The following is a 20724-nucleotide window of genomic DNA, read 5'->3' on the forward strand; positions in this document are numbered from 1 at the left end:
AGGTTAACTTTATTTTCATTCATAGGTCTCTCAGAAAATATTCTAAGAAAAACAGTCTGCTTGTTCCATAATATTTAACTGAGTCGTCGCCAAAGCTTTAGGCATGTCAGTACAACAGAAGGGAAGGAAATAATAAAAGAAACAAGATTATATTACACTGACTCACTGGTGGGTACCAACTCTATTCAGGAAAGGCGGGTAGAAGTATAGAAGAGAAACATCATGGGGAGAGGGAGAAGGGGAACCAAAGTGAGAAAGACTGTGGTGGGAGACAAAGGGACAGTGCATGTCATCAGCATGGGAAAGGAGCAAGGACAACTTACCGAGCAGCACAGACTGTCTTTGTAGCTGTGGTCTGTCCAGGTCTTACACCTCATTTACCTTCTAATACCTTTGTGATAGATATTTCATTTTCTTCTATAGCTCAATGATGACAGTTGCAGAGTGCTACTAAGACAATGCCTACATTAAAATATATGGTTACCATTTTTTTTATTTTTTTGGAAACACAGTTATGAGATGTTTTCCCTAGTAGAAGAAAACAGCATACCCCTATTAAATGGAGCATTGCTTGCCTGTTGCCCAAGTATCCCTTACATTTCCCTCCTGTTTTCACTATTAGAGATACTCAGAGTTTCATAGCATGAGAATTAGTAAAGCAGTTTTCTTGGAGCCTCATTTCTGACTGCACAGACTACACAATCTTCTACCAATTTTTTTTTCTGGCCATCAGCTCCAGTGTACTAACAACCTTTATGACTAATTTGTATGTTTGTATCAGTACTGTAACCAGGGTTAAACTTATGCTTAGAAAAAACCTTAAGATTCACCCAGTATTTTGTGGTACAACATCCTGTCTTATACCTGAGACATAATACATTAGAAGGATGCCAAAAACAAACAAACAAACTAACATTCAGATCTTATTAGTGATCTCCTCTTGAACAGAGGAGATTTTTTTCATGGTATTTTCCTTCCCTGGAAGGTTTACATTTGTAACCTCTGTAAAAGGTAAGGAAAAGGAGAAGGGCTCCCCTTTTTCTTCACAAAAAATAAATAAATCCATGCCTTCCCTCTGTTCCCTGAAGGGTGTGAATAAGAAAAAAGTCCAATAATAAGAAAGAGCAGAATTTATTGAAGAGAGATAATGAGAATGAAGAGAGTGCTAAGAGAGTCAAAGGTTATGTGCAGAGCAACCCTTAAAAAGAATGGGTATTAAAATCTTTGGATATTAATCCAACCTGTGACCCTTGTCACCAGTTAAAATATCAAAAGGTATCAGAACATTAACCACCAGACATTTTAGAACAGTTCAAACAGCCTGTGCAAGTCTAATTAAATCTGCCCCCAAATCTGTCACCCAGTACAGAAAAACAAGATGGGAAAATTCATCATGACTCAAAACTAAAAGGTAGGTGGGATGAGAATACTGACACTGGCATTTATTATGGAAGAGGATTATTATAATCAGCCCCAGCAAACAATCATCTCTCAATCTGTGTAGGGCTGAGCTTTTCATTTTCAGTATGTTAAACTTTTAATGCCAAGGAAGGCTCATAGCCTGGAAAATATTTCATGGCCACTTTGTTTCAAGAAGCTCCACCAGGCAAGTGTGTATGTGTGTGTGCACGTGCGCACTCCAGCACCCAGCTTGATTCTAGGTGGGTTGTGTTTTGTTGTTCTCCTTGTCTAAAGGTCTTAAGCTGTTTTTTAGAAATAAAGGAGCACTAAAAAAGAGCTAGTTATCTTGAACAGAAGCAATCGAACACCTTTGTTTATTTACAGCCACATGTCACTGCTCCAACTCCATGCAAAGCATACAGCCTTTAAGTTTCTTCACTCATGATTCATTCTGAGAGACATTATAAAAGTGAGAACATTACTGCATAATTAGACACCAGTGTATTAAACAGGGCCAGAGTCAGTAGTTTCAAGAATTCAGGATGGTAATGCCTGCCAGAAGTACCTACTACAATACCATGCACCACACTCAACTACTATCTGATAATCTGATTTTCAACATGATAAGCACAATACTGAAACTGTGTAACAGTGAGTGCCACGGTCCTGCACAATTCACTCAGATACTGTAGAAATATTTTCTGAAACCAAAAGAAAATGTGATTCTATCCTTCCTCCCAGTGTTCCTGTACTTCTTTTTTTAATTTTAAATTAAAATCAGTCTCCTCTTCTTATATAGCTAGCTTTGTGGTAATGTCAACATAGGAGTCAGTGAATTGCAGACCTCTCCTTTCGATGGGGTTACTTAATGTCTGACACACACCTTTCCAAGATTACCTCATTTTGGACACACTAGGGATTTCAGCCTTGGCTTTTCTCTTCTCTAATATAAAATAATAACATGTACATTTTCATTTGGGTGTATAAAGATGTTAGCAGCTATCCTTCACAATTCAGAGGCCAAGAAGATGGGACAAAAATATATAATGAATAGCTGAAACTAGACAAATTGCTCCAAAAGGTTCTAGTATTTATAGCGAATGTAAAATAGAATGAGTTTTATAACAAAGCCAGTTTTCAAACTACAACATTTTGTATTGAAATTTGTATTTCTTTGATGTAAGAAAATGATTCAAAAAATGACTCTTTAAAAGTACGACGGGAAAAAAAGGCACTTAAATATTACTTAAATATTTTTCTTTGTAAACCCTGGCCCTGCTCAATTTCCAAATGAGTAACATTTTTGTGTCACTGGTTTCAGTAAGAGCAGTAAGCCATTACACTGCTAGAAGAAAATGCCTAGAGTTTTCATAGTGACGTGCACCACTTACTATCTCTGCTTACAGTTATGAGTTGTTCTGGGCTAGTGTACCTTCATTTTTAAAACGCAAACACTTCTTAAATTCAGGAGATACTGTTAAATATTACCCCTTGGCTTTCTCTCTTTGAGGATGACAAAATTAAATCTCTCCTAATGCAAGTTACTCTCTTTTCCGCTAAATTTATTTGATTACAAGGAAACCTTAGATCCAACAGGATGTAAAAGAGATGAAAAGCAACATTAGCTGATGTGTATCAAATCCACTCCACTCTTATCAAGCAGTGCTAAAAAGTTATTAGTGCTATGCTGGGGGAAAGAAGGCAGGGTGCTTCTGTAACACGCTTTCATTATTCACTGGCACAAGCCATACCTTTACAGTGTTTCACCGTTCTCCAAGCACAGGCAAAGCAAATAGTTGGGTGGTTAGGTATTTTTTTTAGACAGAATGTAATTCAAGCAGTGATAATAATTGTGATAATAAGTGATAATTTAATACTGAGTGCCTTCCGATTGAACTTAGCCACTTCGTTACTAAACAAAGAGATATTTATACTTTAAAAATAGGTATTTTGTCATATTCTCTTGTAAAATACCTCACCAAGACTGGATCTACTAACAAGATTTTAAGATGTGGCCCTGTACAGAAATTTCATTTAAATTAAGATATAAGAATACTGATGCTGCTACTGCTTTATCGAAGAGACAACTAACCTAAAGAAGGGATCTTTTGGATTATCTAATACAACCTCTGAGTCAAAACTCAGAGACTCAAACCTCATAAGCATAATACTTCCCATTTTGTAATATTTTCATAGAACCGAGCTGATCTTGCCATAGCATGGCATTAGATAAACTCTGCTACTGTCCAATTATCCACAATCTCAACATGTATTTTCCAATCATTAAGGTGAGTTTGATCTCTCTTAACTTCGACCACTCTTCACTGTACTTTTAGTACCGGGTTTAACCTTATAATTTTTCCCTTCAAATTGTTTTTATGCAGACATATGGGTTCCTCCAAAACACAACCGAAGGAGCGCTTCCAAATCTCAGCCAGAGCTAAGACGCGATGCATTCTCTCCTCCTGGCCTAGCAGGAAGTGGAATTGGTAGGGACAAACTTGTAAAAGGTTAGCTGCAGGTGGGTCTGCATCACACTGTCTTCATCTGTGCTTCTCTCTAAAACTCCTTCCAGTTACATCAGCCTGCAGTGCTGCTAAACTCCGGACTAAAAACGCACACGGGAATCCCTAAGAAAATTGTAAGAGATTATCGATTCTACTGCAGAACTTGACTGAGTCACTTAACACAGGCATTCCTTGTGGCATACCCCTTCAAGCTTTTCCCACTAATTTGCTCCTTTCTGTACCACACAGCACATAAGCTCTCTGCCAGATGATACAATATCTATCATGGAAAAAGTAGGAAATTACACAACGGTATCCTGGGAAATCTCAGCTATTTACAGGCCAAGATTTAAACAGTCCAGTCCAGGGAGCTGCATCTAGTGGGCAGCTCCTCAGTCCGTCCCAGGAGGCTGCAGGTGTTGAGCACCAGCTGCACAGCACACCATCAGGGACTGCAGAAAAATGCCTCTGCTGGCACGTAATACAAAATAAAATACAGCCCCATTCTGGCTATATTTTCATGAGTTTCTACCTCCGTTATATCTCAAGGTATACTAAACGTCTTTTACTTACTGCCAGACCTACACATTCAGCCTAAGATTTGGAAGTAAAGGCACATTAATCATAATAATAACGGGCCTGAAGTAGGGCTTGCTGTCACCTGGAAACCTGGCTACATTTCGCTGGCAATCCTGGTGAGCTTGGTAAATATTCAGCTGATCACGTGCAACACAGAGGGAAATCTATGCCATGCTTTTTTTTTTTTTTTTCTTTCCCCCTGGCAATGAAAGCCAGGAGACAGGATACCAAACACACACCAGAAAAAGTGCTACTGAGCAACCATGCAAATTTTATGGCTTCTTTACTTCTGGAGGCTCTCTGAATATCGCTGGGACTCAGTTACCCTACCACTGAATGAACTCTGCACCTGAAGAATTTGCTGCACTACACAAACACATGATCACGTCAATCAGCATCCGACATGTGCCAAACCCTGCCATCCCAGCACTGTAATAATCACTTCATTTGACCACATCCATTAACTATTTCTGAAGTTGTTAATAAACTTTAACTAATGGGAAGTTGGAGTCCTTATATTTCAGGTGACGTGGTCTAGAAGTAGAAACATTTCTTTTTCTTTGTTGTAATCTAAGCAAGGAAGAGTTTTATCAAATTTAAAAATAACCATTGAAATAATGGTATTTTCCTTGGACATTTTTTATGGTGACAAATAAACACAAAGAATTCATTTATTATACTGTTTAGTAATACGTGGAAATTGAATTAATCTGATGTAATTGATCTTTCACTTCACCATATATTTAGCTGTCCTATTCATTTGTAAGCTGATGAAAGATTATCCAAACATCGAATGCTGCATTGATGGATGTTTTGGCTAAATAGCTAAGGATACTGTAGCATAGAATCGTATCATATATCCTGTTTACTAGTGCCTAAAGACAAAATTACTGGTCCTGGTATGTCAGTTAGCTGGAATTCCTGTGCTCAGGAATTTTCCCATGGCTGTTTCTAAGACGGAGAGGTTTAAAAGGCAGTCTTCAGCAAGTTAGCCATACATTACTTCGCACTTCTTTACCATGAGTATAAGACTTTGGCACAAGAAGTTAAAGTGGCTACATACTACCATGGCAAACATGAAACTTGAAGGGAAATGCAAGAATCAAAACATATTAATTTCAGGAGTGTGAGAAATGAAACATTCTTCATTTACTTGCTGAGTATTTAGTTGACCACCTACATCTCCAATCACATTCTTTAGGAACAGTTCTTAATGGCCCTCCACTTAGGGATGCAGAAATTAAAAGTAGAATTTGCATTATGCGGGGAGGCAGAATTTGCAGAAAATTAATAAGAATTAACTAAAGAAGTGAATGCAAACTAGTCTGTAGCTTTCTTTTTGCCCTCCCCCCCCCCCCCCCCCCTTTTATGATAAACTACTGTATGGACTCTCTCATTCAGAAATAAGATGTCTTTAATTCACATCTAAATTTCAGCTAAATTCTGAGGAAAGCGTACACACTAATTTATTAGAAGTGTAATAAAATAGTAGCACCCTCACACTGTTAGGCAATTTGCATCAGTTATCCTAAGCAAATTAACGTAGCTGAGACCAAAGATTTGTGATGTTCTATCACATGCCATGATATGTCATTTTTCAAGTCCTCACAAGCTCAAAACCATCAAGCACTGTGCTGAAAGGTGTGCATTACAGGCAGAGGCAAAAGCCCATTCTGAGACGCTTCAGACAGATTGCTATCAATTCTCCCTCATAATCATACCAAAAACAAGAACAAGCCTTAGCAACGGAAGAAGATAGCACTGCTACAGAATCTTTTTTCCACCTTATTTGTTTTTATTATGCATCAGCTATAGTCTGTGATCTTTCAGAATTATTTCAAGAATTCAATGTATCTCACTTTTTAAAGGAGCTATATGGATATTATCTATGTTGAGGTCAGCAACAGAGAAATATGAATTTGGTGCTTACTTTGTATCTCAAGCCAATCTTGTCATGCAAAGTCAGCAAAACAGTTTCATTAGTAAAACTCTATTTTCTATGGTTTCAAACATAGTTACCTAATTCTAAACTAACATAGTCCTATACAGAAGAAAAAAGTCTTAGCTGTGAAAGTATATTGATTTTTAAAAACAATGACATATTTTGAGTCCTAATTTGTAAAAGCAGGGTTGAACAACAGGTCAGAATTCATCAATAGAGAGAATTGGCAATACATGTATTCAAATTAGAAGTGGCAAGAAAATCAAAAATAGACATATAAAGTTACACCACCAACAGTGTCATCCACAAAGTGACTGTGAATGCAACAGCTATTAAATCCAAACTTTTATTACTCTACAAATGATAGATGTGATGTCCCATCCTTAACAAACTAACCATACAGCGTGGCACTTTCCCCAGAAGGAGGCATGGATTTGGCATGCAATCCAAAGCAAGGAATATTGTAAAAATTTGGACTGTTTTTAGTCTGTTGTATTCTCATACTGTTATAAAATTCTGTTAATGGACAAAGAACCAAATGTGCCACATATTGTACAGAACTTCCTTGTTTAGGAAGAACAAGACAAGACGAGAAGCAGATGATCAGGGGAGTTCAAAGATCAGTAAGAGAAGTGAATGATTGGTATAATAAGCAGTGGTCTCAGTTCACTAAGAAAATGTTACTGTTTTTTGGTAAACATCCTGACAGCGAACCTAAGACAGGATTTGAAGTGTGATGAGGAGGTAACTTTGCGGATAATTATAGGAAGCATATTCCAAGCATCAGAGACAACTTGGGCAAAAGGGACTTGTGTAGAAATAAACAAGTGCAATCAGAGACTAGCAGCACTAGCCAAAGGATGCCTCAAGACGGAATGACACAGAGTAGGTAGCGAAGTGCATAGCCCTGAAGGCCTCAAAAGTGACAACTAACTTGCATGCAGTGGAAATCAGTTCGGGGCAGAGAATCAGGAAAAGGATGCAGGAAGGTTGGTTCCACCAAGAAAATGAAGTGTCACTTTTCAAGAAATTACTATTTCAGCCATACAAAATTCCACACAAGTATCACGTAGCTTTTCCCTTCACACATCTCTCTTTAAAAGGCTTCGAAAGGGGAGAGAGTCTTGAGTCAGTCACTCTCTTCATCAGACTCAAATCTTTATGATCTAAGAGACAGATAGATGGAGGAAGGTAGAAAAGAAAGATTTCTCTTCCTGCCTCTAATGACACGGTTAGGACCCTTGAGCAGTACAAGGAGCAGCAGCCTCCAAAATGCACTTCTTTACTCTCCTGGTTTTAAAGGATATGGGTTTTTTGCTTTCTTTAAAAAAAAAAAAAGTGAAACATTTAGTGAGACATTAAATCCTCCAAAGTTCTGTAGTGGCTGAAAGGCCCGACAACAGCAATAACCATAGCTTTCATTCCTGTAGCACTTCTATTGCAAGAACAACCACCAATTGCAGCAGAAAATGCCTGTGTGGCATTGCAGCAGGGTCTACTTGAGCGAGGAACTTGAGCTAAAAACATGTGGCAAAGACACCCTTATAATGGAAATGCTGCAAGAGTAGAACTGAGCCACTGATAGCTTACCCAAATTCCAACTAAGTTAATAGTCTAAGCCTACAGTGGGATAGTATCTAGCACTCCAAACTTTCCAATATGTCAATTAATTACACTTAAATAATCAATTTGCTTAGTTAGGACTTGGGGAAAAGTTGTGGGGTTTTTGGTCGGTTGGTTTATTATTATTATTGTTGTTGTTTTGTCATCCTTTTTGTTGTATTTACACACACACACGTCATTTAAAATAATTGAAGCTACTGCTTTAATTTGTGGCCATGACTGCTCTTACATTTCCTTTTCCCTGGGCTTTATGGAGAAGTAGTACTCGAGGTACCAAATACAGACACAACCCTGATCCAGAAGAAGGGACAGAGGGCATGGAATACATTTACAATCACATGAGGCATGGAAGTCTGTGCCTACTTCCTGAGAAATTCACCCTGAGGAAGAACATTTAAAAACCAATGAAAACCACCACTTATCCTCTAGATTCCACAGTTGCAAAGATGCATTGCTCAGATTACCTCTGGATTTTCCTGCAGAGAAATTCTGGACAGAAATTACCTTTCAGTGTATTGGCAGAGATAAGAAAATAAGACCAAAACAAACTACATTAACAATCGCATCTTACAGTGGAAAGAGCAAAAGGGAGAAAGGGGTCTTTTGGAAAGTATTCACCCTCAAGGGCTTAGCTAGTTAAGAGTTTAGGGAATAATCCCAAACACCTGAGAGAGCACTAAACTGCCCTCTGGAACAGCCTCCTCCTTCTTAATACTGACTACAGATGCCTACAGAGTGGGGTAGGTGAATAATTCCAACTGTGCCAATTTTGACATATGTAATTCCTGAGCCAGAGGCATTGTGAGACTGATATCCGCATTTCCCTATTTCTACGTTAAAGATATGCTTCTACGAATAAAAATAATTTGGATTAATGAGAGAGTCTAAATTCACCTTACACCTATGCTGGAAGTGATTATCTTCAGATACATGTAATAAACCAGAACTACACAGAGATTGATTCACAGCTTTGTTGACACACTTTTTATCACTCAAAAGATGAAGGTAAAAGCATGTTCATCCATGTGCATTTCTTTGCACAGTTTTTTGTCACTTCTGCACTGTTCTGAAATGCACACTGTTGAGTTTCAAATGTCTTTGCTGTCTCCATTTTCAAATCCCAGCAGTTTTGAATTTATGAATTACCAAATACTACGTAACCACCAAATACGTTAGGTCCAGATTCTTGGACACATTCCAGCTGCTTTGCATTTTTGTAACTTGCAGCTCCTGGTATCTGGCCCCCTGGAATTTTCTCTTTTGTAGGGAGAATCATTCCAGCAGTAGAAAATTACTGCTGGCAGTAAACACCTAGGACTGTGCGTATAACAGATTTTCCCTTTCACAGAGTGTGGAAAAATACATAAAGCAGTTATCTACTTATTTCATTCTTCTAGACTCCAGCGGGGTTCCACTGAGTGCTTATATCTGTGAAGAACAACACAGGTGCCTCCACTGGCTCCAAATACCTTACTGCCTGGGGATAGGGCATCTTCCGCAGCAGGAAGAGATACAAGTACAAACTCTCTCAAGGCAGAACTGATCTTCTTTTCTCGCTCCATGTTATACCTGCCAGATACACAAAGGGCAGCATTGTCACTGGGGACTTTCTCCAAAGCCTGTCTGCTCAAGCTGGTGAGGTATGCCTACTCTGACTCACAGCTAAAAGAACAAGTTAGCAACATAAAAATTTACCAAAATTTACCAAAGCTTACTCATAAGCAAAGAGAAAATAACACGCATGCAGAATTTAACGCTGACCCAAGGATACACTAACATGAGAGCAACATGAGAAATGGCAGAAATGAGAAACATTACACAATAACAGAACAGAGGGATTAGCTTCATGGCACTGTTGATTATGGTAGAGGTTACCTGAGCGATGATAGCTCAAATAAGGCATGAAGCTAACAAAATGAGAGCCACTTGGAAAGACCAAGTGTTTATTTTGGAGCAGATGAGACTGTTAAAGGGAAAGAAGTTGTGAGGGGGAAAAAGATAGATAAATGAATATAGAAGGTATTAAAATCATGCAGTCAGAAATGATCTGGGTACACGATCTCCACAACTGCACAGGCCAGTAAAACTCCTGCTTCCACCATACCTGCCTCTGACTTACTTCCACAGTCACAAGCAACTGGCATCTCTTCTCCAGCATCAGTGAGGGAGTACTCAGAGCACTCTACCTAACATTAGCATGGAAACTCCTCAACGTTTTCCTCTCTTACGGAAAATATTTGCAAAATTTGACAAATCCAGTTCAAATTCACCGTGCTGCTACAACTCCAACCGTATTTTAGGCAAATATACTGTCCAAGAGAAGTAAACTCCTCTGTGTACACTAGGCCTTTTATAATTCTCTGCACATGAAACCTTCTACAGAAAACTTATAAGCTTTGTTATACAGGCAATTTCAGAAAGCTTATAAAAAGGATATTGTTAACTCCATTCCATAAAAAGAGAGCTACTTATGATGAGAGAAAGGAAATGGTTTGCCAATTATATGCTTAGCAGCAGGCCTGTCACAGACAACAGCACAGTTCTCAAAATATTGACACCAACTCCATCTCAAAAGGAAACATTTTCTACTAGGATAAGCACTCAGAAAAACCCAGGGACTGATCTAAATGTGACTGTAACATTCAAAACATCTGGGATTCACAAAAAGCAGGCTTTTAAAACTCAACTTGCTCTCCCATGCGACCTTTTCAGCTTTCTTGGCTGGAGAAAACCTTTAGCCTGAATGATTTGAACTTCACTGATTCTAGACCCCTCATGATTTCAGATAACTATAATTCTTCCATTTCCTTCCAGGAAGGTAATTTCCAGTTCGCTGTGCACTTTGGGCTCATGTCAGTTTTGAAGTGCCTAAGTTAACACTATCAGCATCGGACTGCCCCTGTCTTTTGCATCCCTCCCTGTACTGCTCCCTCTCGTCTTCTGGCTCATGCAGTGAGCAGGATTCAGGAGCTCTTCTGAGGTAATGTAAACATGTGAGGATATTTGCTAGGTTAGTTTTAAACCCTGATCAGCTCCCAGATCTCATCCATTGCATAGCCACACAAATATTTTGTTATGCACCGAGGGGGGGAAGGGGCAGTATGTGGCTCCTTCTAGTGCAGTGTCAGTGTATGTCAGCTTGTAGAGGGTATGAAAAGCTAAGATTCAAGATCTGTAAGACAAAAAGACAACCAAACAAAAAAATATGTATTCTCAGTAGACTTGAAACCTCCTTCTTTAGAGTAAAAAGGTTTGGACTAGTGATGCTTGGACATAAGATTGAACTGTTTAGTGACTCTTTGCTTAGTCTGCAACTATGTCAGAATCACAGAATCACAAAATGGCTGATGTGGGCAGGGCCCTCTGTGTCCACCTGCTCCAACCCCTGCTCCAGCAGGGCCACCCAGAGCAGGGTGCTCAGGACACATCCAAGCGGCTTCTGAAGATCTCCAAGGAGGAGACCCCACAGCCTCTCTGGGCAGCCTGTGCCAGTGCTCCATCACCCGCACAGGTGTGCTTTCTGTTGTTCAGAGGGAACCTCCTGTGTAACAGTGTGCGCCCAGTGCCTCTTGCCCTGTCCCTGGGCACCACTGAGAAGAGTCTGGCTCTGTCCTCTCTGCACCCTCCCTTCAGGTATGGGTACACATGAAGGAGAGCCCCCCTGAGCCTCCTCTTCTCCTGGCTGAACAGTCCCAGCTCTGCCAGCCTTTTCTCATAGGAGAGATGCTCCAGTCCCTCATTTGTCTTGTTGGCCCTTTGCTGGACCTCCTCCAGTATGTCCATGCCTCTCTTATACTGGGGAGTCCAAAACTAGGGAGTCCAGGTGTGTCCTCACCAGTGCTGAGCAGAGGGGAAGTGTCACCTCCCTGTGCCTGCTGGCAATACTTTGCTTAATGCAGCCCAGGGTACCACTAGCCTTCTTTGCAGCAATTATACTTGCTGGGTCATTTATTCTCAAACTTTTTTTTCTTCATTTATTTTTGGTGTGGATTAGCATGAAGTCAGCAATGGCAAATTTGCATCAATTCATTATTGATAACTTCTGATTAAAGTAATTGAATTTACTCCATTTGAAGGATGAAATAATCTTAACTAGGAAGCTCTCCTTGCCTGCTTTTGCATTAATATAGTTATTACCAACGGCTTTGTATTAGCACAGCAATACGAAAGGCCAAAGTCTAAGTGATGTACAAGATGTACACCTAAATTCCAACTGAAATCTGTTTTCTCTATTAATCAAAGGCTTTTCAGACGTTTCTATTTATATCACACCTAGAGATCTTTAAGATCTGATTTTCAAAGGTTTGACACTTCCAATTTTACAGAGAAAAGGTGAACAGACTTTAGAGGAGAAAACCAGTTCTCAGAATTTCAAGAATATTCCTAGAGATTTAATTTTCATCTCAAATGTAACATTCCCATTGAGCAATACTTTTTAATATATATTTATATACATTTAAAAATTAGAGAGAGAGAGAGAGAGAGAGAGAGAGAGAGGTTTGGTTACATGATCAAACCAGAGGCTAAGCATCTTCTCAGAAAAAACAAAATCAGACTAGGTTTCTTATTCAAATATTTCAAATAGCTACATAGTGTACAAAACCAAACACTCACAAAACATAAATTGGTGCAGCAGAATAAAATCCCCAAAGAGTTCTTAAATGCTTTTATATTTTCCACTGTATAATGGAGCATATCAGATAGAGAGGCATAAATGGCCATAAATTTGTTCCTGAAGTTGCAGATGACTCTATTGTAACTTATGATGAACAGAAGGCCTTGCCACTGGAATCTGCCAGGAAATACTGAGAGAATGCAAAAGGCTTTCCCTTAACACCTCTCTCTCTAAGAAGTGTTTAATTATCTGATAAATATGTTCTAATTGTAGGCAAAATAAAATAAAATAGAAGTTTAATTCACTTTGCACAAGCAAGTCCAGAAATCTCTTTCCAAATGTGTGGGGAAAAGTCCCCAGATGCATCCAGGCTCCGTGCAACTTCTGCCATAAATCACAGCAAACCTGTGACCACTCATCTATGAGCAGCTGTTAGTATGCATTGAACATGCTTCATGGACCTTTGTTTTTTTCCTCTTTCAGTGCTAGATACCACCTGCAGGAGTGCTTACTTGAAAAGGAAATCCTTGGTCTTCAGATCCAGAAGTTCCATGGCCCCTTTTTACTAGGGAAACACAAAGGTCTGTCTCTTCCAAACAGAAATAATAGTAACATTGCTCAGAGTAGGAAATGCCATCAGAGCAAGACTTAAAATGCAAAGGATAATCACTCAAGGATGTGTAAAGGGAGGCGAGTGAGATGCTCCTATCAAGTCCTGAGAGGATTTCAGTCTGAATCTTACGCATCTCAGTCCTCCTGATCCACAATGGACTGCAATGCATTCAGAAGAGGAGCCTCTCTTTTACCATGGTACAAGATGCACAAACACTCCCAGGCATTTTCATGCTCTACCACTACATCAGCAAAAGCTCCCTTTATAGGACTCCTTAAGGTAGCATTAAAAATACACAAATCCCTAAAATACAATACTCCTGTACTGGTAAACCACAATTAAAACAAAACTTATTCATCCCATTTTTTACAACAAACTGACTTAACAGAAATAGATGCTATTTCTTACACAGTGAAAAGGTTTCTTGACAACACCTTTAAGTAAGGCATCATCTTTTCTCAGGCACCAATTGCTTGTGCATTACAGCAGTGCAATGTCTAACACGGTAAAAAATAGTTATTAAATCTGTATTTTCAACCAAATACAATTTTAACAAGTTTTTAGAATTTATTTCTTGGTACAGACTGAAAGGAAGAAAATTGTCTCCCACTCAAAGCAAATGCTGCAGCTTTTTACTAGCATTGATAGATGTTCTACTAAATAATGTCAGCCGTGACTCAGACTTGCTTCCTCCAAAGAGGAGGACTTAAGCTTTCGCATTTGGTAAGCCTTGCTTTTCTCTGCAGACATTGTTAGAAATTTTCTTTTTCTTCCCTCTTTTCTCTTCCCCTGTGTTTTTCAAGTGTAAAAATAATATTTTTACAAAATCATCAGCAGCAGCTTTCAGAAGGAGCTAGGCCTTTAAGAAAATGATCACATAAAAGATCAACACAACAAGGAAAAAAAAAAAAGAAAAAAAACAGTAGCTGGCAGAAAACAAACCACCAGCTAGACAGCATTGTTTCTGTGCCTAATATTTAAACTCTGTTCCAGCTACACAAAGCAGAGTAACAACAAACCTGCAAAACTACAGTACCAGTAAACTCAAAGAAGTCATTGTTCCTTGTGGAAGCCTCACAGCCAGCTCTAGCCTTCTCAGCAAGACACTGTCAGATCCATCAAGCTGAGCTGAAAGGAATTTCCATATTTTAAAAGACCTAAGTGTGGAAAGTGAGCCATAATATTTAGTTGCCCTTTAAAGCACAAACACTCACAGACACCAGAACAGGTTACACGTACAGAGAGCTGAGTGAGTGTCAGAGGCGTGCTGGTTGCACCTTTCCAAGCAGAAGCTAAAGTAGGGAAAGACACCTAAGAACAAGCCTAGGAAAACAAAAACAACAACTAAAAATCGCCCATCTCTGGTGCTAGCATCCAAGCAGATACACTGACTGACCAGTACCTCTAACTATGCGCTGATGCAAATCAGAGAAAAAGTCAGCTGATTAGACCCAGCCAAAATTCAGGCACCTTGCAGGTGCCGAAGCAAGCACGGAGGAGCGATTTCTCACAGGTCCAGAGTGTTGCCACTCCAGGGAGGCCGGGCTCAGCCCAGCTGACAGCATGGCATGCTGTCGTTACACAGCCCTTTTTTATTGGAGCTCTGAAATTTAGGATAATGCACACAATCATGTCAGCTCTCTTTATTAAGGTCCTCCAGAGATTTGTTTGACACTATGTATTTTCATCAGATCAAAGCTATCTCCTAAGTATGTTAGGCAAAGTAGAGAGCATGCTGTACTTTCCCACCTTCTCTCAAAGTTTGAAACAAAGCATTAAGAACCAAGGTACGAGCCATTTATCTGTCAAATAAAGATCAAGGAGAGTTAAGAGCCTCTGGCAAATAAAGATCAAGGCTAGTTAAGGGCCTCTGGCAAAGCTGATGGTGCAGTCTGTCCCCATCCAGCTTTAAAAAGGATTGATACAGAAGCCCTTACTGCCATTACAAAACAGAATTTCTGAAAAGTTTGGATTCATTCCCTTTAAGATCCAGGAAGTTTGGTGTCTGGTTTTCCTCTCAACAGCAACTTCTGCTTTTTCCTTTCTCTACTCTTCTGCAACTTTTGCATGAAAATGGCTTGAATGGCTGTTCAATAGTAGGCTACCGAAATTAATAAGAATGCTGCAACCCTGAAATGTGCTCCTGTTACCAAAAAACAAAAACCCTGAGTGAAATAATGTAAACGTCTGTCTGCCTGCTTATATTTGGAGCCTGGCAAAACTCAGGTTCATAGGCTGCAGGTGTTTAAAAGCTGATGTACGAATCTCTCTCTTTGTATATGGCTAGGTAAAATATGATCATAAAGAAAACAGCTGATCACAGGGAAATAATAATAATAATAATAAAGACTAAAACTAATTTCTACTGAACATTTGGATTACAAAAGGAAAGAAATACGACTGGAACATCTGTGTCTTTAGAGACTTCAGTTTGGGAACTCTCTATTACAGCCTGGGATACTGAGACTACATTGCTAGACTGATTAGAATTTATCCAGCTGAATATTTTGCTGTCAGAAAACATGATTAGTGAGAAGGGAAATTAGTTGTAATTGACTTTTTTTCCCTAAGAAAAAAAAAAGGGGAAAAATATTTTGTTTCAGGCTTTGTTTTAAGAGAGACCAAGAGATTTATATATGAAGTATTTAAGAATAAAATATCGTAATTAACTCTGAAAGACAGTTTGAGAGTTGCATTCACTGGAAAGATTTTATTAAAAAGATGCATTTAGATTACAAGGAAAAACTCTATTCCTTCCTATGTGAATACATGTCCCATAAACTAACACAGCATCTTCCTGCTCGTCATCCCTTTGGGGGTGTTTGTGGGAATCCCCAGCCTGGCTGCTATTCGTAAGAGATACAGCCCCAGTCCACAGAGGAGAGTGGATGCAGGAGAACTACCAGCCCTGACGAGACCCCAGGGACTGCACCTCATGTCTAAGATCCTGATACTTAAAATATCTGTTGAAGTGAAAAAATAATGATCCATCAGCATCCAGACACTTGTGTGAAATATCTCATTTCACCATTTTTACTCTAATGAAAAATACAGAGTGCAATTTCAGCCAGAGCTAATTTCTTTATACAGAGCCAAGTACAAAGTACAGGAGATCACATAACGACATGTGGACAATTCTTCATCCTCATACAGGAAAGTCACCTTCATTTGAAAGCATTATAGTCACTGCTGCTCAACAAAAGGATTAAGAACCACTCGGTTAATAGTCTGTACCAAAGCCATGACCAACAGTGGACCCCAGCAAAGCAGTGCAGAAACCTGACAGGGATTCTATGCTAGGGGAGGAGAAAATATAATTCTAGTAGTGAATACCACTAAAGCTAATTGCAGTGTTTACTGCTAATAATACCAAACCACCTACCCTTGCCTCTCACTCTGCTTTAGCACCTCTCGTAGAAATTGTCTCCCAGAGTGCACTGAATGCTTGTCATTCACCAAGCCTTCTTTTTTGGAAATGCATCACAAGAATGACTGTATTCAGCATGTGAACAACTATTGTCTCTGCCTTTGACTCGTTGAAACTCATGCAAAATTTCTGAAAGCTGCTGAATGTCACTTTCAGACTGAACGCGCTGAGAACTGTGGATGAGATACCAACATTTGAGTAGGAGCTTGCATATAAATAAAGGGCAGAACTGCACCAAAATCAAGTACTAAGTACAGACCACACAGCAACATTATGCTTCACACAAATGCAGTCGCACTGGTTCAGCCTGTGATGATCCAGATTTTCATTGCATATATATTTCTTCTGGCAAAGCTCTGTATTTGTCTGATTTTTTTCCTCCCGTCCCACTCTTGGTTACTTTTTCTGCCTCTAGTGTGGAGCAGTATTTGGAAAAAGGATCATTGAACATGTATGGGAACCAACATTTAAAAAATATTTAAAAATCTGAGCTCTGCAAGATCCACAATAGAGCCAGCCATTGTGTCTTGATGGCCAAAGCCTTGGAAATGAAATTTTGGCATGAACCACAGAATATCCATGTACACTGGAGTGGAGTCTGCACATCATAATTCAAATTATTCATATTCGAATGCATTGTAAACTAGTATGAAAACTAATTTACAGAACAGATAAAGGTCATGCAACTATAGAGAAAATAGAAGGAAATAAACATTTCAGTCCAAGAGAATAAAACTGCATGATATGAAATGGTCTTTAGAGATTTTTAAGGTAAATGTATTTTTGCTAAACATGTAAATAGAGCAAAAATGAAAATCAAACCTATTGTCTTGTCAGCTTCAAGTGGCTTTCTTTTTTAAATATCTGTCTTTCAGACCTTGTGAACCTTTATTTATCTCTCTATATAGAAATGCTCATTTTTTTGAAATACAAAGCTTTTTAGTTATCTAAAAATACAGCCAGGTACCTATGTGCAGATTTTCAATTCCTGTTAAAAAAAAAAAAAAATTAAATAAAATAAAAATCAAAAGATGTCAGGCCTTCTCAACTCTTTGGAGTAAAATAAAACCAAGTGACTGACAGGCACCTATTCATAAAATATTTTGCTCTTATCTACAAACTAGAGTAATATCTTTCTTGGAGCTGCTGGCAGGCAGCTAGGCTCTAGAGAAGAGTGGGGATTAAGACAAAGATGGGAGCCACCACAGTGGTTTCTGTACTTTGCTCTAGATGGCTCCTTAGGCAGCATTTGAGTTCCCTCGCTTTGCCTTTCAGAGGCCTTGTTCCTCCCTGCTCCCTGTTTAAGGTGACTTAAGCACCTCCTTCTACATTCTGGTTTCCATTCCCCATGCCAGACACCTGAAAATCAGGCCCTGCAGAACATAACTCAGAAGCTCTTATCAAATAATTCACATTTTGTAAAAACACCCTTTTAAGTGGCAGAGAAGAGATATATTTAGAAAGGTGGAGAGGAAGGGAGGAAAGAGATTCAGTAACAAAGCAGACAGTGCATGTCAACATTCTGCACATTAGAAGTGACACTACATCTTTCTTCATTTACAAAAAGAACAGAGTCAATTATTTAGCTATTTGTCCACAGGCAAAAATGATTAAAACATTAAGCTGGACACTTGTGGAGTAAAATGATGTTCACGTAGGGAGCATATATATTTATTATGACTCAGCCAAGTTCCAAAAAGGGCATGCAGCAACACACATACAGCTACCGCTGTCAAACAACGAAGAACTTCCACAAGTCCTTTACTAATTCAACAGGGTATAGCAAAAACGCCTTGAGACAGCTAAAATACTCTCTCAACAAACGTGGAAGGTTCACCATACACCGCTGAGGTGTCATTTTGCTGAATCAAATAAATCTTAAGTCTCAGAGGTGAACTGAAAATTGAGAACAAATGCATGTGCCTGCAACTTTCTTAGATTTAAAATGTTTTAGAGTGGTTTAGAAAATCATAAATGCCTCAATGTATTAGAGTTGCAGTATCCAAACAAACTGAACAAGAGAGAAAGTGAATCAAAACCTTTTCATAACGTGCCCTTCTAAAGAGACTTCTCAAAATGCCAGTCTAAAAGGCTTCTCAAAATGCCAGCAGTATACGTAACATTAGAAACCTAGAATCACTAAGATTGGAAAAGCCCTCCAAGATCATCTGGTCCAACTATCACCCTACTATCTATGTCACCCAATAAACCATGTCCCTAAGCACCACGTCCAACCTTTCCATTCAAATCACATTAACTCCTCTTAGAAAACAGGGCAACACAAGTGCAGCAAGATCCATCTCCTGAGCAAGTAATCTCACCATCGCCACAATGACTCTCTTTATTCTGAAGCAAGAACTCAAATGGGAGCAGGAAGCCTTGCTCCTTCAACATGTCCCGGCTGACAGCTGAGCTCTCGCACACGGACACCATCCCACTGACCCCTCTCCAAGGCTCACTTCCACACCTTTCGAATGACTGCTTCAATGTGACAGTCAAAGAGGATGTTTGCCGTTGTTCAAATTTAATATACTGATAGTATTCTGCTTCTGTAAAATTTAGAAGCATATAAATAACAAACCATTACAGTGACAACGACCAAATTTCTATGTTTATAGAATACTGGCAGTTCATAAATATTAAAGTATGCTGTTAGCAACAAACTACAACATATAGATGCTATTTTTTTCCTAGAGATAGGGAAACAGTAACCATCACGGAAATAATTCATTATTTATAGACCTTTGAATTTTAAAGCCACATGACTGCACTACAATTTTCCATTAAAATTCAAAAAAGTATCTGTTTGTTATCCCTTTGATGAATGTGCTAAAGGCAATGGAAACAGCAACTATTGCTGACAGATTTCCCAATGATATAGTGGTATTTGCCACTTAATCATTGATAGAGTTTTTTAAATGAGTCCTAATATTGCCAAGTAACTCTCATGTAGCTTCATTAAAGCAAAAACATAGGAATCCTGTCACAACTGGAGATTGCAATTATGTATCTTAATTTGCATCACGCAAGTGTTATAGTAGGGAGAAGCATGCTTGCAGGCAACCTTCCCCTAGGGCTCGTTACAGGGAAGTTCAGCTGCCTCTGGAGCTAGAAAGGAGCACAAGCAGATTTGTTATCTAGTCAAAGCTTGCCTTGAAAGTATTCTGACAGCTCCCAGAGTCCTTCAGCTAATTTATGTGACCTCTGCAGTCACAATCTTTTCTCTTTCAAACTCACTAGGAACCACCACACTAGTTTTGCTGGGAAACGGCAAAAAAATAAAAATTAAAAATTAAAAAAAAAAAACTGTCCCTCCTGTGATGCATTTGGTCAGAAAGTTCCTGACTGCAGACCTCAATGGAGTAATAAATAAAACAATGTCAAACCAAAACAAAACCACAAAAAGTAGCCAACCCAAGTTATGCAGAAGAACCAACCTGAAAAAATAAGAATATTTTCTATATTCAATCTCGCCTTGCTATAATAAATTGGGATGTTATATTAGCAGCACTGTGACCATCATGGAGACTATGTGCTATCCAAATTTTGGATGATTCTGATACAAAGTTTTTAAACTAGGAAGCTTGGAAGGGAAAAAGTTGTTCCTTCAAGGTTTATTCAAACAAGATTTTGTCACCTTATCTCAAAAGTGACTTCTCCATCCAACTCCGAGCAAAGTTTCCCTGAATGTTTTCATGAAGATGTGGAGATCAGGGCTAACTATGAGACCGGGAAGGACACACTTCAGAAGCTTCACTGGCACTGTAAATTACACTGAGAAAACAGGTCTATCAGGCTCAAACTGACTTCCAAAATGCTTCCAGATTTGCATTTTCCTCCCATCGAGTACTCCTCCTCCCACCTTTGAGTATTTTAACAACTTGTGCCTGCACTATCCTGTTACGGTTCCCAGGGTGTGCCTTCACCAAAAATGCTGTGCTGGCCTTGAGCCTCACTCGGGGCTTCATAAATGCAGCCTTCCTGGAGTCCTGCAGAGGACAAAAAGAAGCTGAGGAA

The 20724-nt window shown here is 39.1% G+C and overlaps 1 long non-coding RNA gene across 1 annotated transcript in view; it reads left to right on the forward strand.

The window, feature by feature from the left end:
- The window catches only part of LOC308194064, a 30866-nt gene extending 11584 nt beyond the window's left edge, over window positions 1-19282 (forward strand). Inside the window, exons 4-6 of the long non-coding RNA XR_013950222.1 lie at window positions 3786-3922; window positions 10867-11032; window positions 13151-19282. This is a non-coding gene — a long non-coding RNA (uncharacterized lncRNA). The remainder of the gene's footprint in view (window positions 1-3785; window positions 3923-10866; window positions 11033-13150) is intronic.
- The last annotated feature ends 1442 nt before the right edge of the window (window positions 19283-20724 follow it).

This window comes from Anser brachyrhynchus, assembly GCF_964034855.1.
Source record: "Anser brachyrhynchus genome assembly, chromosome: 4".
Taxonomy (NCBI): Eukaryota; Metazoa; Chordata; class Aves; order Anseriformes; family Anatidae; genus Anser; species Anser brachyrhynchus.